The sequence below is a fragment of the Triticum dicoccoides genome, chromosome 3A (assembly GCF_002162155.2).
Source record: "Triticum dicoccoides isolate Atlit2015 ecotype Zavitan chromosome 3A, WEW_v2.0, whole genome shotgun sequence".
In the NCBI taxonomy this organism is placed as follows: Eukaryota; Viridiplantae; Streptophyta; class Magnoliopsida; order Poales; family Poaceae; genus Triticum; species Triticum dicoccoides.
Window position 1 is genome coordinate 693,369,558 of NC_041384.1, and position 24,438 is coordinate 693,393,995.

General features: G+C 46.4%; 1 long non-coding RNA gene across 2 annotated transcripts; it reads left to right on the forward strand.

Annotated features, from left to right (window-relative positions):
* Positions 1-10,909: 10,909 nt before the first annotated feature.
* Positions 10,910-16,509, forward strand: LOC119270271. Of its 2 annotated transcripts, none has more exons than XR_005134025.1 (8): positions 10,910-11,128; positions 11,497-11,605; positions 12,438-12,527; positions 12,698-12,796; positions 12,893-13,057; positions 13,984-14,026; positions 15,627-15,715; positions 16,351-16,509. It is a non-coding gene; the product is annotated as an uncharacterized LOC119270271 (long non-coding RNA). The 2 variants fall into 2 exon arrangements; XR_005134024.1 differs by having other exon boundaries at positions 12,893-13,073; positions 16,351-16,508.
* The last annotated feature ends 7,929 nt before the right edge of the window (positions 16,510-24,438 follow it).

Below are 24,438 nucleotides of genomic sequence, written 5' to 3' on the forward strand. Positions count from 1 at the left end.
CCCTCTCTTGCGGCGATCTATTCGATGTAATCTTCTTTTTGCGGTGTATTTGTTGAGATCGATGAATTGTGGGTTTATGATCAAGTCTATCTATGAATAATATTTGAATCTTCTCTGAATTCTTTTATGTATGATTGGTTATCTTTGCAAGTCTCTTTGAATTATCCGTTTGGTTTGGCCAACTAGATTGGTAGTTCTTGCCATGGGAGTTCGATCTTGCGGTGTCCTTTCCCAGTGACAGAAGGGGCAGTAAGGCACGTATTGCATCGTTCCCATCGAGGATAACAAGATGGGGTTTATTTCATATTGCATGAATTTATCTCTCTACATCATGTCATCTTGCTTAAGGCGTTACTCTGTTTTTAACTTAATACTCTAGATGCATGCTGAATAGCGGTCGATGAGTGGAGTAATAGTAGTAGATGCAGATTCGTTTTGGTCTACTTGTCACGGACGTGATGCCTATATACATGATCATGCCTAGATATTCTCATAACTATGCTCAATTCTGTCAATTGCTCAACAGTAATTTGTTCACCCACCGTAGAATACTTATGCTCTTGAGAGAAGCCACTAGTGAAACCTATGGCCCCGGGTCTATTCTCATCATATCAATCTCCATCACTTTAATCTTGCTTTGCTTTTTTACTTTACCTTTACTTTTTACTTTGCATCTTTATACCAAAAATACCAAAAATATTATATCTATCAGATCTCACTCTCGTAAGTGACCGTGAAGGGATTGACAACCCCTAATCGCGTTGGTTGCGAGTAGCTATCGTTTTGTGCAGGTACGAGGGACTTGAGCGTGGCCTCCTACTGGATTGATACCTTGGTTCTCAAAAACTGAGGGAAATACTTACGCTACTCTGCTGCAGCATCCCTTCCTCTTTGGGGAAAACCAACACAAGCTCAAGACGTAGCAAGAAGGATTTTTGGCGCCGTTGCCGGGGAGGTTCGCGCAAGTCAAGATTTGACTCCCGACAACGAGGCATTTCTGGCGCCGTTGCCGGGGAGTCTACGCAAAAAGTCAACAAACCAAGTACCCATCACAATCCCTATCTCTCGCATTACATTATTTGCCATTTGCCTCTCGTTTTCCTCTCCCCCACTTCACCCATGCCGTTTTATTCGCCCTCCCTCTCTATCCTCCCTCTCTATTTGCCTCTTTTGCCCATTTGCTCTTGGTTGCTTGTGTGCTAGTTTGCTTGTTTGTCGCGATGGCTCAAGATACTACCAAATTGTGTGACTTCACCAATACCAATAATGATGATTTCCTTAGCACTCCGGTTGCTCCTCTTGCCAATACTGAATCTTGTGAAATCAATGATGCTTTGTTGAATCTTGTTATGAAAGATCGATTCACCGGCCTTCCTAGTGAAGATGCCGCTACTCATCTGAATAGCTTCGTTGATTTATGTGATATGCAAAAGAAAAAATATGTCGATAATGATGTCATTAAATTGAAGCTATTTCCTTTTTCGCTTAGAGATCGTGCTAAAGCTTGGTTTTCGTCTTTGCCTAAGAATAGTTTTGATTCTTGGAACAAGTGCAAAGATGCTTTTATCTCTAAGTATTTCCCTCCCGCTAAGATCATCTCTCTTAGAAACGATATTATGAATTTTAGGAAACTTTATCATGAACATGTTGCACAAGCTTGGGAGAGAATGAAATTAATGATACGTAATTGCCCTACTCATGGTTTGAATTTGTGGATGATTATACAAAAATTTTATGCCTGATTGAATTTTGCTTCTAGAAATCTTTTAGATTCGGCCGCGGGAGGCACTTTTATGGAAATCACTTTAGGAGATTCTACTAAACTCCTAGATAATATTATGGTTAATTATTCTCAATGGCATACTGAAAGATCTTCTAATAAAAAAGTGCATGCGATAGAAGAAATCAATGTTTTGAGTGGAAAGATGGATGAACTTATGAAATTATTTGCTACTAAGAGTGTTTCTTCTGATCCTAATGATATGCCTTTGTCTACTTTGATTGAGAATAACAATGAATCTCTGGATGTGAATTTTGTTGGTAGGAATAATTTTGGTAACAACGCTTATAGAGGGAATTTTAATCCTAGGTCATATCCTAGTAATCCTTCTAATAATTATGGGAATTCCTACAACAACTCTTATGGAAATTATAATAAGATGCCCTCTGAATTTGAGAATAGTGTTTAATGCTTTGCTTGAAGAGAAATTGCTTAAAGTTGATGATTTGGCTAGAAACGTTGATAGAATTTCTCTTGAGATTGATTCTTTAAAGCTTAGATCTATTCCTCCTAAGCATGATATCAATGAGTCCCTCAAAGCCATGAGAATTTCCATTGATGAGTGCAAGGAAAGAACCGCTAAGATGCGTGCTTCCAAAGATGCCTTTATTAAAGTGTGTTCTTCCAATTTCTATGAAAATCAAGATGAAGATCTAAAAGTTATTGATGTGTCTCCTATTAAATCTTTGTTTTGCAATATGAATCTTGATGAAACTGAATATGATCTTGCTTTACCTAGAAGGTGTTCTAAAAATTCGAAGTGTTTAGATCTTTATGATGAAATTGATGAAAGTGGGATTGAAAGAAATAAAAATCTAGATGTTGCTAAAACCACTATATTGGATTTCAAGGAATTTAATTATGAAAGTTGCTCTTTAATTGATTGTATTTCCTTGTTGCGACCTGTGCTAAATTCTCCACATGCTTATAGTCAAAATAAGGCCTTCACCGAACATATTGTTGATGCCTTGATGCAATCTTATGAAGAAAAACTTGAGTTGAAAGTTTATATCCCTAGAAAACTCTATGATGAGTGGGAACCAACTATTAAAATTAAAATTAAATATCATGAGTTTTATGCTTTGTGTGATTTGGGTGCTAGTGTCTCCACTATCCCAAAAACTTTGTGTGATTTGCTAGTTTTCCGTAATTTTGATGATTGCTCTCTAAACTTGCATCTTGCGGATTCCACCATTAAGAAACCTATGGGAACGATTAATGATGTTCTTATTGTTGCAAATAGAAATTATGTACCCGTATATTTCATTGTTCTTGATATAGATTGCAATCCTTCTTGCCCTATTATTCTTGGTAGACCTTTCCTTAGAACGGTTGGTGCGATTATTGATATGAAGGAAGGGAATATTAGATTTAAATTTCCATTAAAAAAGGGCATGGAACACTTTCCAAGAAACAAAATAAAATTTCCATATGAAACTATCATCAGAGCCACTTATGGATCGCCTACCAAAGATGGCAATACCTAGATCAATGCTCGCTTTTATGCCTAGCTAGGGGCGTTAAACGATAGCGCTTGTTGGGAGGCAACCCAATTTTATTTTTATTCCTTGCTTTTTGCTCCTGTTTAGTAATAAATAAATTATTTAGCCTGTGTTTTGGTTTTGTTTTTTGTGTTTAATTAGTGTTTGTGCCAAGTAGAACCGTTGGGAAGACTTGGGGAAAGTCTTGTTGAACTTGCTGTAAAAAACTGAAACTTTAGTGCTCACGAGAACTGCTGTCATTTCTATTTGGAGAGTGATATTTAGTTAATTCTTTTTGCAGATGATTAATAGATAAATTCCTCACGTCCAGAAATTTATTTTAGAATTTTTGGGGTTCCAGATCTTGCGCTAGCTACAGATTACTACAGACTGTTCTGTTTTTGACAGATTCTGTTTTTCGTGTGTTGTTTGCTTATTTTGATGAATCTATGGTTAGTAAACTAGTTTATAATCCATAGAGAAGTTGGAATACAGTAGGTTTAACACCAATATAAATAAATAATGAGTTCATTACAGTACCTTGAAGTGGTCTTTTGTTTTCTTTCGCTGACGGAGCTCACGAGTTTTCTACTTTAAGTTTTGTGTTGTGAAGTTTTCAAGTTTTGGGTGAATTCTTTTGATGGATTATGGAACAAGGAGTGGAAAGAGCCTAAGATTGGGGATGCCCATGGCACCCCCAATATAATCCAAGGACACCAAGAAGTCAAAGCTTGGGGATGCCCCGGAAGGCATCCCCTCTTTCGTCCACTTCCATCGGTAATTTACTTGGAGCTATATTTTTATTCACCAACATGATATGTGTTTTGCTTGGAGCGTCTTGTATTATTTGTGTCTTTGTGTCTTGGTATGCCACAATCATCCTTTATGTACACACCTTTTGAGGGAGCCATACTTGAATTAAAATTTGATAGAATACTCTATGTGCTTCACTTATATCTTTTGAGCTATGTAGTTTTGCTCTATGTGCTTCACTTATATCCTTTGAGCTATGTAGTTTTGCTCTATGTGCTTCACTTATATCTTTTGAGCGTTATAATTTTGCTCTATGTGCTTCACTTAGATCTTTTAGAGCACGGTGGTGGATTTGTTCTAAAGAAACTATTGATCTCTCATGCTTCACTTAAATTATTTGAGAGTCTTAATAGCATGGTAATTTGCTTAATAATAATATGCTTGGTATTCAAGATTTGTGAAACTTTCTTTTGAGTGTGTTGAATACTAAGAAAAGATTGAAGCATGATAATTGTTTTGAGATATGGAGGTGATAATATTAAAGTCATGCTAGTTGAGTAGTTGTGAATTTAAAGAATACTTGTGTTAAAGTTTGTGATTCTCGTAGCATGCACGTATGGTGAACCGTTATGTGATGAAGTCGGAGCATGATTTATTTATTGATTGTCTTCCTTATGAGTGGCGGTCGGGGACGAGCGATGGTCCTTCTGTCGGGGGACTGATCCACGAACACCTATGGGACCGGCGGGCCGAGCCCCTTTCGATTCGGTGAGGGCGGAGGTCGTGCAAAGAGCGGATCGAGGCGAAGCACGCGAGCAGTTTACCCAGGTTCGGGCCGCACGAATGCGTAAAACCCTACTCCTGCCTTGTGGTTTGTATTGATCTCTTGCTCGGGAGCGTGGAATGCTATGGTACACCCCAGCGGCTAGCCAGACCGAGCGTGAGTGTTCTCTGTACTGGTTAACTAGCTAACCCGCTAACCAGCCAACCCCCTCTACGTTGCGCATGGGCCTCCTTTTATATGCTCAAGGGGTCACCGACAGGTGGCAATGTAGACAAGGGTAAAAATGTAAAGGTGCTGTGGTAGGTACAGCTACTCACTACAGTGTATCATACCTAACCCTGACGGCAGGGGACAAGGGCATTAAATGCCCGTCTGTGTCGCCTAAATAGTGCAAAAGGGACCGCCAGGGATGCCACCGCTTGCCACGATGGCAATCTTGTCAGCGCCGCTCGCCACTGCGCACCGCTGGCTGCACAGCCTCCCACCACGCACGCCTGGAAGAGTCCCAGAGCGACACGTTGGAGGATGTGCTGGAGCCCGGGCACAGAGTGGTGGCTTGCCGCGGCAAGCGCCTTGCCGCGGTCGTTGTCTTGTCGCATCCGGGAGCTTGTCGCTCATCGGGCCTTGCCGGGACGCGAGGTGCGCCGCGACAAGTTCCTTGAGGTGCCTTGGTTGGCCTTCCCGACAAGCTCCTCTTGCCGGGGTCTTGAGATGCCTTGGTTGGCCTTCCCGGCAAGCTCCTCTTGCCGGGGTCTTGTCTCCTTGGCTTGGATACTTTGTTCTTGAATGGCTCCAAAAGAACCACGGAGGACTTTGGCGGTCACCCGGCAAGCCTTGCCGCGGGATGTTGCGACTGCCCGTGCACAAGTTCGGGATACTAGGGTACCCCTACTCTAGTACACCGACAGGAGCCCCCGGGCCTGGGCCATACATGGTGCCGAGCGTTGTTGGGCCAGACCCAAAACAGGGCGCGGGCACGCGCAGCCTAGGTTACGCCGTATCTCTCTCCGTATCCACCGCGCCCTCCCCGAACGGCACGCGTTGAATGTGGCGTCATGGGAGAGATCGTGGGTGGTTTCTTTATTCAGAAATGCGGAACGTCCGCCCCCTCCCTCCTTATAAGCAGGGGAAACAGGGGAAGTTCACCCATTCGCCCGTTGCTGCTTCCAATCTCAGAAATCTCCGCCGCTCCCTCGCCTTCCCAAAGCTGAGAGAGAGAGCGAGCAGCGCTCCGCCCCTCATTGCCACCAGTACCACCAACGCCGTCGACCTCCTCCACCACTTCCGCCATGGCTCCAAAAGCCGACAAGGGGAAGGTCGTGAAGTCGACCGAGGCGCAGCGGCTTGCGGCGCTGCAGAAGGAGCGGGCCGTCTTCCCCCCCCCCCCAAGCTTGCCGCGAAGGAGCCGAGGGAGAACTACTACCTCTTCTGGTCGACGGAGACGCGCGCGCATCCGCGCACGAAGGTACTCCCCGCCGCCGCTTGGAAGAAGGCCCCAAACGGATACCCCTTCTTCGCATTGTTCTTCTACTGCGGGCTCTGCCCGCCCTTCTCTGAGTTCTTCTGCGACATCATGAATACCTACGGATTCCACCTCCTTGACTTCACCCCCAATGCCGTTCTGACCATGGCAGTTTTCTCACATCTTTGCGAAAACTTTGTCGGAGTCCACCCCAGTGTAGCTCTCTTCCGCCATTTCTTCATACCCCGAGTAGAGAGAGGGGAGCCACTATCCGGCGGAATCGCCTGGATCTCAAGGGCCGGCAAGAAAGAAACCTATCTGGAGGGAGAATTCCGCGGCAAGTGGGAGGAGTGGAGAGCAGATTGGTGCTGGATTGTCGAGGAGAACCCGCAGCCATTCACCACCCGGCGCCGAACCCCAGTAGCATGCGGCAGCGATTGGAGTGATGTGGTCCCGGAAGACGACAGGTTGAAGATTGCCATCGCCAGGATCCTACACCTCAGGCTTGCCGGGCTTACTGTAGGCGCTGTCGGCGCAGACTTTCTTCGCCGCCGCATCGCCCCCCTGCAGGAACGAGGGAGACCCACTTGGGAGTTCAAGAATGCGGCAGATATCATGAGGCTGCGGCCGGGCCTCAACTACAACTTCACTGTCCTGGAGCTCAACGCGATGTTGCAGGAGCTGTTCAAGTATGACCCCCAACATCCCGAAGTTTTCAGGTTGTCGGGGGGCGTCGTTCCGCTGTGCAACAATTCCTCGCTCGACCGCATCCGTGCAATGATGCCGGAGTGCGACTCGCATGGAATTGTGCCAACTTGGCAGGAGCCCGCAGACGACGTCATGCAGCAGTTCTTCGATGACTTGGTGGAAGTGCCGATCCGCTCCGACGAGAAGGATGGCCTCACCCGCGACACCACCGATGCGGAGTTTGCACTCATCGCCACTAGGGTGGAAGAGGCGGCGGCAGCCGCAGCCGCGGGCGACTTTGGATTCACGTGGAGGAGGCAGATGCAGCAGAGGCGGCAAGTCGTGCCGAGCAAGGGGAGCCCGCCGGCAAGAAGGAGCTTGCCGGGCGTGACGCCGAGCCAAGCGAGCCCGCCAAGGATACGAGCGGCTCGCTGGAAATCAACTCGTCTTCCACCTCATCTTCAGACAGCTCGCCGCAAGCAGAGCCTCCATCCCCACCAAGAAGGCGTCTCCGCAAAGCCGGTGATGTAGCAGAGCGGCAAGCGGGTCAACAGTCGCCGCACCGCGTGACACGCTCCACCGTGGCAAACATCGTTGCCGCGGGAGCGCCTCATGCTGTGATGGCAACTGGAGCGGGATCTAGCCGGACCACCGCTTCAGTTCCTGCCGCTACTCACGCCGCGCCGGCAGCCGGAGCGGGGTCCTCTCAGGCCACCGCCACTGCTTCCGCCAAGCGGCCAAGGGAAGCTTCTCCTCCGCCTCCTCGCGCCGGGCGCGCGCCGGACTTCGACTTCTCCGCGTTCAGCTCCGACGAGGAAGAAGAAGAAGAGTAAGCCTCTCTTGCCGTACTTGCAGTTCTTCAATCCTTGCTGTTTTGTCTTGTATCTCACTTGCTTTGTTCTAAACTTGTTCCTTTTTAGAACTCTGGCCCAGGGAGCGGCAAAGAGAGGTAAGGTCCCGGTGATCGTCATCGAGGACGAGCCCACTGCGACAGCAGGTGGCGCGCCCGAGACAACCCTGCCGGACCCAGTGATTTTTCCCCAGAGCAGCCCCCAGCGTAAGTATATGGTTTACTTTCTGCTGCGAGGCGCGCATGTGTACTTGTCTTTGCTGATATCTGCTTGTTGATTTGTGTAGGAGCAGAGCAGCCTCACCAGGAGCCAAGGGAGAATCCCCCGACAAGGGAGAACTCTTCGGCAAGGGAGGGCTTCCCGATAAGGGAGAAGTCTCCGGCAAGGGAGGGTTCTCCGGCAAGGGACAGCACCAGCGGCCCCCCGACGGCGGAGACCACGACTGCAGAACCTGGTGCAGGTACTCCTCTTGCTTCAAAACTTCCCTTGGGTTCTTCTTCTCTTGATCTTCTTTTTATTGGAGTTTTGCTTGACTCTTCTCCCCTTTCCGGCTGTCAGATCCATCTGCTACGGAGCCGATGGAGACCGAGGTTGCCGCCGAAGAAGCAGCCGGCGCTGGCGATCCCGCCGGCGCAGAGGCCGCCAAGGCTGCCGCCGCAGCAGCTGGCGAGGGGTCTGGCGATCGCACTGACGGCCCTGAGGCCGCAGGAGCGCCAGGCGCTACACCGACCGCCGACCCGTCCACCGCTGCCGCAGCGCCCGGCTCCGAAGAGCCCCAGCCTGGCGTCTACTTGAGGGCCGGCGACGACGTCTTCATCAACCTCCCCTGGGCGTCAAGCTCCAGGGCGCCGGTCGAGGGAGAGATCTTCGACGGGGAAGTGCTCGCCTCCGCTGGGTTGACGGTGGTTGACGCGCCAAGCAGCAGCAGCAACGAGCCTGAGGAGGAGCGGCTGCGGCGGAAGCTGGTGTCGCTCTACCGCGCGCGGCAAGCCAAGCTGGAGTCCCACGAGGCGCTTGTCGCGAAGGCAGGAGCAGACATCGAGAAGCGCGCGGAGGAGCTCCGGGGCTTCCATCAGGAAGCTCGTCGGTCCTTGGCGGAGGAGCGGGAGCAACTCGATTCAACTAAAGTTGGAGAAACTGACACCCGCCAGCCATCTGTGTGCAAAGCACATCGGTAGAACCAGTCTCGCGTAAGCGTACGCGTAATGTCGGTCCGGGCCGCTTCATCCAACAATACCGCCGAACCAAAGTATGACATGCTGGTAAGCAGTATGACTTATATCGCCCACAACTCACTTGTGTTCTACTCGTGCACAACATCAACACATAAAACCGAGGCTCTAATACCACTGTTGGGGAACGTAGTAATTTCAAAAATTTCCTACACACACGCAAGATCATGGTGATGCATAGCAACGAGAGGGAAGAGTGTGATCTACGTACCCTCGTAGACCGACAGCGGAAGCGTTATGACAACGCGGTTGATGTAGTCGTACGTCTTCACGGCCCGACCGATCAAGCACCGAAACTACGGCACCTTCGAGTTCTAGCACACGTTCAGCTCGATGACGATCTCCGGACTCCGATCCAGCAAAGTGTTGGGGAAGAGTTCCGTTAGCACGACGGCGTGGTGACGATCTTGATGTTCTACTGTCGCAGGGCTTCACCTAAGCACCGCTATAATATTATCGAGGATTATGGTGGAGGGGGGCACCGCACACGGCTAAGAGAACGATCACGAAGATCAACTTGTGTCTAGAGGTGCCCCCCTACCCCCGTATATAAAGGAGCAAGGGGGAGGTGGCCGGCCCTAGGAGGGGCGCGCCAGGGAGTAGGATTCCTACTCCTAGTTGGAGTAGGTTTCCTCCTTTCCTAGTCCAACTAGGAGAAGGGGGGAAAGGGGGGAAGAGGGGAAGGAAGGGAGAGAGGGGCCGCGCCCCAAACCCCTTGTCCAATTCGGACTGGGCTTGGGAGGGGCGCGCGCCACCTCCTGGTCCTTTCCACTAAGGCCCATTAAGGCCCATTGCTTCTTCCTCGTATTCCCGTAACTCCCCGGTACCTCCGAAAATACCCGAATCACTCGGAACCTTTCCGATGTCCGAATATAGTCGTCCAATATATCGATCTTTACGTCTCGACCATTTCGAGACTCCTCGTCATGTCCCCGATCTCATCCGGGACTCAAAACTCCTTCGGTACATCAAAACTCATAAACTCATAATATAACTATCATCGAAACCTTAAGCGTGCGGACCCTACGGGTTCGAGAACAATGTAGACATGACCGAGACACGTCTCCGGTCAATAACCAATAGTGGAACCTGGATGCTCATATTGGCTCCCACATATTCTACGAAGATCTTTATCGGTCAGACCGCATAACAACATACGCTATTCCCTTTGTCATCGCTATGTTACTTGCCCGAGATTCGATCGTAGGTATTGCCCGAGATTCGATCGTCGGTATCTCAATACCTAGTTCAATCTCGTTACCGGCAAGTCTCTTTACTCGTTTCGTAATACATCATCTCGCAACTAACTCATTAGTTGCAATGCTTGCAAGGCTTATGTGATGTGCATTACCGAGAGGGCCCAGAGATACCTCTCCGACAAACGGAGTGACAAATCCTAATCTCGAAATACGCCAACCCAACATGTACCTTTGGAGACACCTGTAGAGCTCCTTTATAATCACCCAGTTACGTTGTGACGTTTGGTAGCACACAAAGTGTTCCTCCGGCAAACGGGAGTTGCATAATCTCATAGTCATAGGAACATGTATAAGTCATGAAGAAAGCAATAGCAACATACTAAACGATCGGGTGCTAAGCTAATGGAATGGGTCATGTCAATCACATCATTCTTCTAATGATGTGATCCCGTTAATCAAATAACAATTCTTTTGTTCATGGTTAGGAAACATAACCATCTTCGATTAACGAGCTAGTCAAGTAGAGGCATACTAGTGACACTCTGTTTGTCTATGTATTCACACATGTATTATGTTTCCGGTTAATACAATTCTAGGATGAATAATAAACATTTATCATGATATAAGGAAATAAATAATAACTTCATTATTGCCTCTATGGCATATTTCGTTCAATTATATCTCCTTCATCAATTATTTTTCTCATATTCTTTATGATGAAGGCTAGGAACTATGCTAAAATATACATATGTCTTAGTTGTTGCTTTTCTTAATGCCGATATGGAAGATCTAAAAGCCTCTCAAAGATTTTTGGTTCTGCGGAAGCCAATGATCTGGCACACTGAGACCTTAATTTCTGGAGTGAACGACTGCAGGAATCAAAATACAATGTTGATGAGGTTCTTTCTTTACAGAAGTAGATTACAATATTAACGAAATTAGCTCCTGGCCATTGCATCTTTGCATACTTATTGGAAGTTCATTTGCTTATTAATCGTAGCATAGAACTTTTCAGCTATGACGTGTGACAAAATTATTTGCATTTCTCATCTATCATGGATATGTTGATATATTGCTCTACTAAAAGGCATTGTTGGCTTAAGATGACTTGAGAATTGTACACTTTGGTATGTAAAGTTAGTTACTGAGTTTAGTAGCAGTTATGAAAGTTAGAGCACATACATGCTTGATTTTACTTCCTTTAATACGGGAATTCTATAATTACTAAGAACTGATTTGTTGAAGTGTGCCTCCCTATTTTGTCCAGATAACTACTTCTGGTTAGGCCGGGGAAATAAAAAGGGTAACCATAGATATATGGTCTAGCATCACGAGGTTCAGGTTCCTGCTGTTGATCAACCGTTGCTTCGGTCGAGGTGGGTTATGCTTGATTATGTTCTTCTTTGTATTTTTGTTCATGGCCTACACTGGTGTTATCATCTATTCTGTTTCAAAAATTTCAATGGCTTAGTTTCATGTCCCAGTACCACTTGAAGTACAAAACTAAGTACCTTCTGACAGGAGGATAATGTACGTACTTACCTATGGCTATTGTTTCCTATAAGAAACATTATTATCTCACCTTGGTTTCCCCTGTATGTATCTGACTTGGGATAGTTTTATGTGAGATTTGTTTTGCATTTTCTATGTGTGTGGATGCTTAAGCTTAAGCTTTTATTATTTGGTTCAGTAAGAGATTAAAGAAGACTGAAATTGAGTCGATGGTGTATATACTTGATATATATATAAATGGTCAAAATAAGGAAGTGCTTTTATGAAAGTCAAATACGCAGTTGTCTTCCTGTTTGAATCTTCATTGGCGATTCCAAGTTTGCTGGTTCCCAAAAAGTGGAGATTTGTAGTACGGACAGAACTTCAACCTATTCAGTATAGATCTTAAATTGACCAGACAATAGTATACTATTTTTTATTTACGGCCTTAGAATTGTATTGCCACAACAAAAAAAACAGATTTGAAATCGCAAAGAAAGCATGTTCTTATGCTCATAACAATCCAGGAGACGATTCTGTAGCTTAATGTCTGCTTAGTCTTTTCCATCCTTAGCTAACGGTATTGATTTGGTGATAATTTAAGATTTTGGGTAGTAGAGAGATCATGTAGGCCATTTAGTCTTGGCTATCAACTAAAATGTCAATTGGTACTCGATAGACTTATAGTTAACCTCTCTCTTTTGTTGTCTCTAACAGCCAAGATGAGTGCTCTACACTTACGTCTCATGCTAACTGAATTGGTGATGTTTATTTCTTCACCTCGATTGACGCCGCATGTTCCCGCTGGTTAGTCTTGAGTCTTGACACCGTGTTTATGCAATTAAAATCGCCCTAGCTCTGGTTGGTTGACCACATTTGATTTATTGCAAATTTTGGTACACTATTTTGTTAAGAGCGTTCTTTGTTTACTTACGGCTCTAGCAACTGTGATCATTTTTCTTGGTACGAGTTTGCAGCTTCTCGGCGGGCACATCTGAATCGTGGAGCGTGAACTGGTCATAGCGAACTGGCCTGTTTGGCAGAAAAGACAATTTTTTTGTGGCTACCAGTTACAGGTTTTATATACTCTTGCAGTCTTCGAAGTTGTTTTTAGCTCATGTACACATCTATTGCTGATAAAATGTACTAATCATATGTATACTATGTATCAGGTGCACACAAGATGCTTACAATTGAGCGGTCTACACTACACAAACCATCATTTTGGTCCTTTATACATACAAGAGGCGAGGGAGGACACATACATACATTCGACCGCCAATAATTCAACTGTCGGTTATCAATCGGCTGTGTGTATCTTGTTTCAATCGGCAATGGTGCATATACATTTCAGTGAGCACACATACATGCTTGATTTTACTTCAGTTAATAGAGGGCATTCTATAATTACTAAGAACTGTTTTGTGAAGGTGTGCCTCCCTATTTTGTCACTTCTGTCTACATATTGTGACCAGATTATGATGCATGGTCTCTTTCCAGCTATGGAAAATGGTGTACTGCATACTGCATACACTGATGATAGGATAGATGGTTTGTGACGTACAGCCTCTGTACCAAAATGTAGGATCTTTGGACAGGCACTTTGTGGTAGAATGTGTGGAACATAGGTCTGTTTGCTAGAATATGTGTTGTGTCGATGTTGCAACCAGCATACACAAAAATGACTTTGCTATATATTTTCATAATGCTATGTTCTGCCAGTTAAACAACTTCTTATTGTTTTGAATCTACTACAAAAGTGTTTAAAGATTTACTTTGTCCCAGCGCCTACTTTGGATCAAAAGAAAGTAAAAAAGCTAGAAGATACTCCCATGGAACAATTTATCCTATATCGAGTGGTAATTGTGTTATGTATCAGATAACTTCTCATATTAGTAGTTCCCACTAAGAATTCTTAGTTTTCATTCTTTTCTTTTAAGAAAAAAAATCTGAGTATTGGTGTATCCAGAAAGGATCTGGAGGTCAGCTTGTTAGTAATCCCAAATATGTGTGTCAAATTATGTTGCTGTGGATCTCAAGGAATGAATGACAGCAAGCTGATGGTTCTGCTCGATGGATCTGTGTACGTTCCGATATATGAGAACAAGGGCAGCAATAGGTTGCTCATCAGCAACATCCTGTGAAACTGACTGCTGCATGCTAACTATCCATATGCATAATCCTATATTTGTGTAGATAGTTCCTATCACCTGAAGTATCAAAATCTTGTTAAGCGTTGGCCTGATGTTTTATATATTTTCAGCACCAAGGGCGATGTAGAAATGCAAGAACAGAAGCTTTGCGAGGTAACTCAGTCAGCTAGCATGTATGTTTTCTACTATAGTGAGATCATTTAATTTATTTAGAAAATAGAACATGAAGTGTGATTACAAGAATCTACTACTGTTAGCATGAACAGGCTTTGTAATGTACCTACTGAACAATAGCATAATTGAATCCTTCCTAAGCAGCGACCGTCAATCGAGACTTCACATGCCTGGTTTTACTTCACGAAGAGTAGTATGTCGTGCTCCAATATTCAACTGTGTTCTTGAATTAGGAATTATGTTTTTTTATAGTTAAAGTGCTTGTCTATTGGTCTGGTGTATATAAGTGAAAGAAAACAAAAACAGATGGGGGAAGGGAGCTTCTTGCTTTTCTTTTCCTTTTGTTTCTATTTGATAATTACTCCCTACTCTGATGCTTCAGTGTTTTTTTAATCTCCAGCGTTATATTTTTTTGGTGCTACTTGGGCTTTCTGAGGTCCTTTTTGTTTTCATTAAGAACAAAATAGAGTTACTTAATTTTAGATTTCAATGTTAGACACAGAGCTATGAGTCAATGTACTGGTTTGACAAGCTGTATTGTCATATTCACCTGTGCTTTGGAAATTAAAAAGAATTACTTTGTTTTATGTTTGAATGTCAAGCAAAAATAGAATGGGGGAAGGGAGCTCGCAATACAGATTCTAATTGTTACTTGGTGTTTTGATCCTTGTGTCTGCTCTTGTAATAATCTTGTGTGGGTGCCTTCACATGTAATCTATTGCCTCTCTGACATGTTTTGCTACAAAATTATGTCTCGACCATATGTATTTACATTACTGCTGTCAGCTTCTGATATTTAAATTATGATAGGACAATGCCTCTTTAGCTGTAACTGTGATACTCCTGATGTGCAAGTAAACACTACTAGGATAACTAAAAAAATCATGAAATGCGAGCAATTCTTGATTTAAATAGTGTGACCTTACATAATAGGAGCTAATCATTGTGTCGTGTTCAAAATGGGTACTAGAAAAGATAATTGAATAGCAAGTCCTGTAGAGTTACTACCATAAAGTTTATTTCTAACTGCATGATCTGAATTGCACATTCTGAAAGTATATTAGACTCCTGCCCTTGGGAAATTAGACTGCCATAGCAATACTTTTGTAAAAAAATGTCGTGCTAACTTGACGGTTCAGTTTAAAGCTGTAGGCAGAGGCTTGCAGTAGGGAGGAAATCATTATGCCAGTTGAAAACCGAGCCGTTTATTTGTGGGTGTATGATCTGGACTGTGCTTCTCTGAAAGTATGCTCTTGGGAGATTTAGCTATTGTTGTTTTGCTTGGTAAACAAATGACATGCTAAAATGTTGGTTGTTAGAGCCTCCCTGTTCTTCTAAAAAAATGTTTGGTTGTTAGTACAGAGGTGGTGACACTATTTGGTCCTCTGGTATTGATTCATGATTTGTGCTTAATACATGATGTTGGTATCTGATCACTTTATTGCTCATGCCTCACTTGATGTTGCATGGTGTACAGGCAAAGTGCCAATGGAGTGGCATATATCGTACTTCGCTACTACCTACATGCGATTCCATTTGATTTCACTTTGATTTTTGTTTTTCTGCTGATCGTTTCTAGGTGGTTGTTGATGAATCATGTAAGGATGGTGCAGAACTCACAAGAGGGAAAAGACCGAACTGCGGTAACCAAATCAAATAGCTGATAAGGTACAAATTTCTGAAGATATATGGTTTGCCCTAAACAAGCATATACATCATAGTACAAAGGGGAATTACATCTCTATTTTATGTTATGTTTTCTGCTTGCTATCTTGTTCATGGACTCTCTGTAAGTGCGCCTTTCTATTAGCAACCTTAGTGCCAATGACTCAACAGTCAGCTATCAACCAGAATAGTAGGACATTGAGCTTGTTTAAACTGTAGAGTACACATGCATATACTGTTACTCAGACATCAAGAAAACATGAGATAAACATGTATGACGATCTACCATGTTATTACTCAGGTGTTGATTAGGAAGTAGACATAGGTTTAGTAGAGAAGAAGTTTTAGTGATTTATCAGTTCAGGCTATGGAAGTAAACATGAGGCATTGAAGCTAATTTGAATTAGGCGTGATGAACCAAACATTTTTGTAATTGCCATTATTGGGTCAACAGGGTAGGCATTTTCATGAGACAATATTGATTTTAATGACGGCTAATAATTACACTGCTGCCTTTGTTTCAAAAGTAAAACTTTGCTATCTTTGACCTTGCCTCTAGGAAAAAAAATCAGCTCAAAACTGAAATACTCCGGATTTACTAGATATCTTTTAGACGTAATACTGTGTTGTTTGTGAAGGTTCACTTGGAAGTGGTTGAGGTAGCCTGACCTGGTGAGACCTGGTGACGCGATGCATACATCGGAGGAAGTAGATCTGTGAGTGCGGGAGTGGATCTTGCAATTGAAGTCGTGTCTCCGATGCAGAGGAGCAGCGGCGAGGCGGTGGAAACTACAGGGTGAGTGAGAGATTGGAGGAGGGGATGGTCATGAAGTAAGTGGATTAACATCGTCTAGTCAAGTAACTTGGGCCAGCCCATTATTGTGAATCTGTCATTTGTCTTCTTGTAAGCCCACAACACGGTTTAAATATGTATTGGGAGTTTGGGACAACTAAATCAGATAAATGAACGAAATTATAACGGTTTATAAAATGAAGTAACAAAGTGCATATCCAAGTTTAGTTTTCTTGAAATGTGATTGTTTGTTATTCATTGTTAGGCTTGGCATTTGAATCTTTGTTAGATCTAAAGTGCCTTTGATAGCATGGAATATTTGTACAACGCACTGTGGAGGCATGGTCTTTCTCAGGATGACTAACAAGGATGATCAACAAGTGTTTGTTTGCCAAAGTTATGGCGGTTTGAAAAAAGTCGTTGATGCATTGTTGTGAATCTCAAGATGGCTATGTGTTTATATTTGCATAATCACTCTGAAGGCCATGCTTTATATTTTCTCTGAAATTTGCTCTTGAAGAATTATGTATCTATGTTAGTGATGGAGTCATGTACCTAGGGTAGGGTCACAGACCTGATCTAAATACCCTGCCCAAGGACACCCTTAGAAGAGGTCACCTTCCAGTCGACCAACGAGGGACTCACTCGACTGACTTGAAGGACTCGACCACAAAGACTCACTCGACTACCAGGAGGTCAAAAGGCACTCTGCACTGCAACGGCCTGTAGTTAAGTAGACTTTATGGTAGTTAAGACACTTTATGTGGGACGTTACCAGTAACGCCCCGGACTTAATGTCCCTTAAACCCTTCATTACGTGGGCTGGCTGGGGTCCTGGCGCACTCTATATAAGCCACCCCCCTCCACAGGCAGAAGGGTTCGGCACCCTGTAACTCATACACATATAATTCACTCGACCGCCTCTGGGCTCCGAGACGTAGGGCTTTTACTTCTTCCGAGAAGGGCCTGAACTCGTACATCCCTTGTGTTTACAACCTCTCCATAGCTAGGACCTTGCCTCTCTATACCTACCCCCCACTTTACTGTCAGACTTAGAACCACGACAGTTGGCGCCCACCTTGGGGCTGGTGTTTTTAGCAATTTTGTGGAGAAGTTGCGATTCTTCCGAGTACTTTCATCATGGTGGCTGCTGGAGTTTTGGTCGAGGGTCGAGAGATCCGTCTCGGCGCTCTCACCTTCATCGCCGACGACTCCGCCTTGCTCCAGGAGGCTCCACTCGACGTTGATGCGCTCCCCGTCCGCGGTGCGACGCATTTTCGCGCATGTGTCCGCGGTGTTCTGCTGCGGCAACCGTCGACCCCGTATCGGTCGACATCCCCATCGACCACCCTCCCGGTCTCCCGCCAGCGCAAGCGCTCGGGCCGGTCGAGGATTCAGCGGTGGGTGAGGCACGCGGTGGCTCGCCAGACGGCCTCCACCCAAGTTGCGGCAATCGAGCTCGACGAATCTCTCTACGGCCTGTTCGATCTGTCGACTGGCTCCGTAGAGACCGCATCCGAGTGCGATAGCAGTGATCCAGCGGCGGAAATCATGATGGTCGACGGGCCCCGCAGTCCCCCTGGCTTCGCCCATGATGGTGGAGCAGGCGACGGAGGCGACCCCGCACGAGACCACGAAGAGTACCAGCCCGAGCCACTCGACTCTCTGCAAAGAGAAGAACTTCGCCGCAGGAACGTGGATGTCCTGCGTACTCCCATCGTAGGAGAAACCCCCGAGGCTCGCGCCTTGGAGGAGGCACGTTTGGCCAATTTGGCCGAACGCACTCGACTGGAGAATCTTCAGCGAGCACTCGACGAGCGCGCGCGGCAACGAGTTCCCGACACCAGTCGACGTCAACTATTCCCGCCGACTCAGGTATATCGAACCCCAATCCAGAATTTGGCAGCTGCGACCCGTATAGCAGAGTCCATCCAGCCCTCTCAGTCGGAAGCTGGCAGAGGCTTGATGCAGATCAGGGATCTGCTCCGGGCAGCAAGAGATCAGAATTCAGCCGTGTCACAGTCGCGCGACAGAATTCACAGTCGATACGTCGCTGCGAATACGGTTCAGTCGGCTCACAGTCCCAGATCGCCTCCGCGGCGTGAAGGGCGCGAGAATCGGCGAGACCAATATGGTGACCGACTCGACCGAGATGATAGGCGTCGAGTGCCCAATTCCCCTCCGAGGGGTGGGTCTTACGCTCCTCGGCAGCAAGATGACAGACGTCAGCTCAGTACGGGGCGAAGAGTTCCAGTCGACCCCAGAGAACCAGGCTTCGACGCGCGATCCATTATCGTGCAAGGTTTGGTCGACCGGAACAGAGCCCATCGAGGCGGACTCGACAGAGATGCGCCCACAAGCAGTCGAGTGCATGTTTCTGGTCCTGAATGTTTCAGCAGAGCTATCAGAGCCGCAGTTATCCCTCTCAATTTCAGGTTGGCAACAGGAGTCAGCAAGTTCACTGGTGAGTCTAAGCCTGAAACTTGGCTTGAGGACTACCGAGTGGCGGTTCAGATTGGTGGTGGGAACGACGAGGTGGCCATGAAGCATTTGCCCCTCATGCTGGAAGGTTCTGCCAGGGCATGGTTGACTCAATTACCTCCTAGCAGCATTTACACTTGGGAAGATCTGTCCCGAGTGTTCATCAGAACGTTTGAAGGAACTTGCAAGCGACCGGCTGGACTGACGGAGTTGCAAGTCTGCGTGCAGAAGACCAATGAGACTCTCAGAGAGTATATTCAGAGATGGATCACTTTGCACCATACTGTGGAGAATGTGTCTGATCATCAGGCAGTCTGCGCCTTTAAAGATGGCGTCAAGAACAGAGAATTGAGTTTGAAGTTTGGTCGAACCGGTGACATGACCTTGAGTCGGATGATGGAGATTGCTACCAAGTACGCCAACGGCGAAGAAGAAGACCGACTCCGAAGCGGCAAGCACAAGCCGAGTCAGTCGGAAAAGGGAAACACCAGTCAGAAACAGAAGCGGAAGACTGAACCGGCAGCTCCTGGAGAGGCTCTGGCCGTGACTCAGGGAAAGTTTAAAGGGAAACCAAAAGGATCCTGGAACCCTAAGAAGGTAAAGGATAAAGAAGGGAACGAGGTGATGGATATGCCGTGTCACATCCACACGAAGAAAGACGAAGAGGAGAATATCATCTACCTGAAGAACACCACTCGCCAATGTCGACTCCTGATCCAGCAGTTTCAGGGAAAACAGTCTAATAACAAGGAGAAGGAGTCGGACAAGGCCGAAGACAAGGAGGACAGTGAGGAAGGATATCCGCATATCAACTCTACCCTGATGATCTTTGCAGATGTGGAGAGCAAGAGTCGATTGAAAGTTATTAACCGTGAGGTGAACATGGTTGCCCCAGCAAAAGCAAATTATCTGAAATGGTCCCAAACACCCATCACCTTCGACCAATTTGATCACCCGACTCATATTGCCACCCCTGGGAGGCAAGCTTTGGTGGTCGATCCAGTTGTTGAAGGTACTCGACTGACGAAAGTGCTTATGGACGGTGGTAGTGGGCTGAATTTGCTGTATGCAGACACACTGAAAGGAATGGGCATTCCGATGTCCCGACTGAGCACCAGTAACATGAGCTTTCATGGAGTTATACCAGGAAAGAAAGCCGAGTCACTCGGCCAAATAGCTCTGGACGTGGTGTTTGGTGATTCGAAACATTTTCGCAAAGAGAAGTTGACGTTCGAGGTCGTGGATTTTCAGAGTGCATATCATGCCATTTTGGGGAGACCAGCTTATGCACGGTTCATGGCTCGACCATGTTACGTGTACCTCAAATTGAAGATGCCCGGCCCCAAAGGAGTGATCACTGTCACCGGTGATCGGAAAAAGGCAGAAGAGTGCTTCCAGAAAGGCTCAAAAATTGCTGATTCCCAGGTGATAGCGGTCGAGTTCGAAGAATACAAGCAAAACGCAGATCCGAGTGACTTGCTGCGATCCAAGAAACCCGCCACAGAGTCTGCATTTCAGTCGTCCGGTGAGACGAAGCCTGTTCACATTCACCCGACCGACCCCGATGCAGCTCCGACCCACATCTCCACAACACTCGACCCGAAATAGGAAGAAGCGCTCATCCAGTTCCTCCGTGAGAACTGGGACATTTTTGCATGGAAGCCCGCTGACATGCCAGGTGTTCCCAGGGGACTGGCTGAGCATCGCCTAAGAGTCGACTCATCTGCAAAACCAGTCAAAGAGCATCTTCGGCGGTCCGCCGTCCAGAAGAGAAAAGCCATTGGTGAGGAAGTGGCTCGACTGTTGGCGGCAGGATTTATCCGAGAGATATACCACTCCGAGTGGCTCGCTAATATCGTCATGGTTCCTAAGAAGGACAAATCACTCCGAATGTGCATTGATTTCAAGCACATCAACCGGGCCTGCCTGAAAGATCATTTTCCTCTCCCTCGCATAGATCAAATTGTTGACTCGACCGCGGGATGCGAGAGACTGTCTTTTCTAGACGCCTACTCCGGGTACCACCAGATCCGTCTGTATGGACCCGACGAGGTAAAAACAGCTTTCATCACTCCATTCGGGTGCTTCTGCTATATCACCATGCCATTCGGCCTCAAGAATGCCGGAGCCACATTTATGCGAATGATTCAGAAGTGTCTACTCACTCAAATCAGTCGGAATGTGGAAGCGTATATGGATGATATCGTCGTCAAGTCACGAAAAGGTTCCCACCTGCTCGCTGACCTCGCCGAAACATTTGCCAACCTCCGAAGGTATGATATCAAGCTCAATCCATCAAAGTGCACATTTGGAGTTCCTGGTGGCAAGTTACTCGGTTTTCTCGTTTCTAAACGAGGAATCGACGCTAATCCAGAGAAGATCGGCACTATTCTCCGAATGAAACGCCCTGTGCAAGTGCACGATGTCCAGAAGCTTACTGGATGCTTGGCCGCATTAAGTCGATTCATCTCACGACTCGGTGAAAAGGCATTGCCTCTTTACCGACTGATGAAGAAGGCAGACAAGTTCGAGTGGACTCCAGAAGCTGATGCAGCGTTTGCCGAGCTAAAAGCTCTGCTCTCCACCCAGCCGGTGCTTGCTGCTCCAATCAGCAAAGAGCCTCTGTTGCTCTATATCGCAGCCACAGGACAAGTCGTCAGTACTGTGCTTACGGTCAAGCGGGAAGAAGAAGGAAAAGCTCTCAAAGTTCAGCGCCCAGTGTATTATTTGTCTGAAGTCTTGACTCCATCCAAGCAGAGATATCCTCATTATCAGAAGCTTGTGTATGGAATATACATGACCACAAAGAAGGTTGCTCATTATTTCTCTGATCACTCCATCACAGTCGTCAGCGACGCTCCATTATCAGAGATTTTGCACAACAGAGATGCAACTGGTCGAGTGGCTAAATGGGCGATTGAACTTCTTCCCCTTGATATCAAGTTTGAGGCAAAGAAAGCCATTAAGTCCCAGGCAATAGCAGATTTCCTCGCCGAGTGGATTGAACAGCAGCAGCCGACTGAAGTTCACTCGGAGCATTGGACCATGTTCTTTGATGGCTCTAAGATGTTGAATGGTTCCGGTGCTGGGGTTGTCCTGGTTTCCCCCAGAGGAGATAAGCTCAGATATGTGCTCCAGATTCACTTTGATTCCTCCAACAATGAGGCAGAATATGAGGCCCTCTTATATGGGTTGCGCATGGCCATTTCACTCGGCGTCCGTCGCCTGATGGTCTATGGCGACTCGGATTTAGTGGTCAACCAAGTGATGAAGGAGTGGGATGTGAGAAGCCCAGCCATAACTGGATACTGCAGTGCAGTGAGGAAGCTGGAAAAGAAGTTCGAGGGGTTGGAGCTCCATCATATACCCCGACTGAAAAATCAAGCAGCTGATGATCTAGCAAAGATAGGTTCCAAGAGAGAAGCCATTCCGAGTGGTATGTTCTTGGAGCATATACACACTCCGTCAGTCAAAGAAGATCCTTTCACCGAAGAAGCTCCACAGCCCAAGAGTGCCACAGATCCGACTGAGGTTGAAGTCCCAGCAGTAGTCGACTTGGTTATGGAGATCTTGGTGGTCATTCCCGATTGGACAGTTCCATATATCGCATATATCCTGAGAAAAGAGGCTCGACAGATCGTCCGTCGATCTAAGGCCTTTACCGTAATCAAAGGACAGTTATACAGAGAAAGCGCGACTGGAGTTGGTCAGAAGTGCATAACGCCAGAAGAAGGTCGAATCATCCTTAATGATATTCACTCGGGGACCTGCGGTCATCATGCGTCCTCTCGGACTATCGTGGCCAAAGCATACTGAGCCGGATTTTACTGGCCAAAGGCGAATGAGATGGCAAAGGAGATAGTAGATAAGTGCGAGGGATGTCAGTATTACTCGAATATGTCGCACAAGCCTGCATCAGCCCTGAAGACCATTCCACTCGTCTGGCCTTTCGCAGTATGGGGGTTGGACATGGTCGGTCCTTTGAGAACAGGGCGAAGTGGCTTCACGCATGTGCTGGTGGCAGTCGACAAGTTCACCAAGTGGATTGAGGCTAAACCAATCAAGAACCTTGACGCCGGTACTGCTGTTAGCTTCATCAGGGAACTAATATTCAGATATGGAGTCCCTCACAGCATCATTATGGATAATGGGTCGAACTTTGACTCGGAGGAATTCAGAGATTTTTGTAACTCTCAAGGCACACGAGTCGACTACGCTTCAGTCGCCCATCCGCAGTCGAGTGGACAAGCGGAGCGAGCCAATGGCCTGATTCTCAAGGGATTGAAACCCCGACTGATGCGTGATCTCAAGCATGCAGCTGGAGCTTGGGTCGACGAACTTCCCTCAGTGCTTTGGGGACTGCGGACCACACCTAATCGGTCGACCGGAAGAACTCCATTCTTCTTGGTCTACGGAGCTGAAGCAGTCTTGCCGAGTGATCTTCTCCACAATGCTCCTCGAGTTGAAATCTACAACGAAGCAGAAGCTAAACAAGTGCGGCAGGACGCAGTCGACCTTTTAGAGGAAGAAAGGGAGATGGCTCTGATCCGGTCGACCATCTACCAACAAGATTTGCATCATTTCCACGCCAGAAATGTGAGAGGTCGAGCCTTCCAAGAAGGAGATTTAGTTCTCCGAGTGGATCAGAAGAAACAACACAAGCTTGCTCCTTCTTGGGAAGGACCCTTCATCGTCATCAAAGTTCTTCACAACGGGGCGTACCGTCTTTACAACGTCGAGCATAATATCGACGAGCCCCGAGCTTGGAACGCGGAACTACTCCGCCCATTTTACACTTAAGTGTTATCACCCGGATGAGCTGCAATAAAGTACTTCTGTAGTTCATGGACCTCAAAATAATAGTGTCATAGTTCCTCCATAATTTTTGTCACTTTTTATTTTGTCCAATAAAATCCCCCCTCAGTGGTGACTTAGCCGCGAATCCGTTCCGCCTAAGTTTGTAAAAAATCCTACCGAGTGGTGAGCCAGACTCCCACTTGGAGGCTTAGCTGCGAATCCGTTTCGCCTAAGTTATCAAAAATCCTACCGAGTGGTAAGCCAGACTTCCACTCGGAGGCTTAGCTGCAGTCCAAGTACTCGCCTAAGTTATGAAAATCCTACCGAGTGGTAAGCCAGACTTCCACTCGGAGGCTTAGCTGCAGTCTAAGTACTCGACTAAGTTATCAAAATCCCACCGAGTGAAGAGCAAACCTCTCACTCGGGGGCTTAGCTGCAGCCCAGTGCTCGCCTAAGTTATGAAAATCCTACCGAGTGGTAAGCCAGACTTCCACTCGGAGGCTTAGCTGCAGTCCAAGTACTCGCCTAAGTTATCAAAATCTCACCGAGTGAAGAGCAAACCTCTCACTCGGGGGCTTAGCTGCAGCCCAGTGCTCGCCTAAGATATAAAAATCCTACCAAGTGAAGAGCAAACCTCCCACTCGGGGGCTTAGCT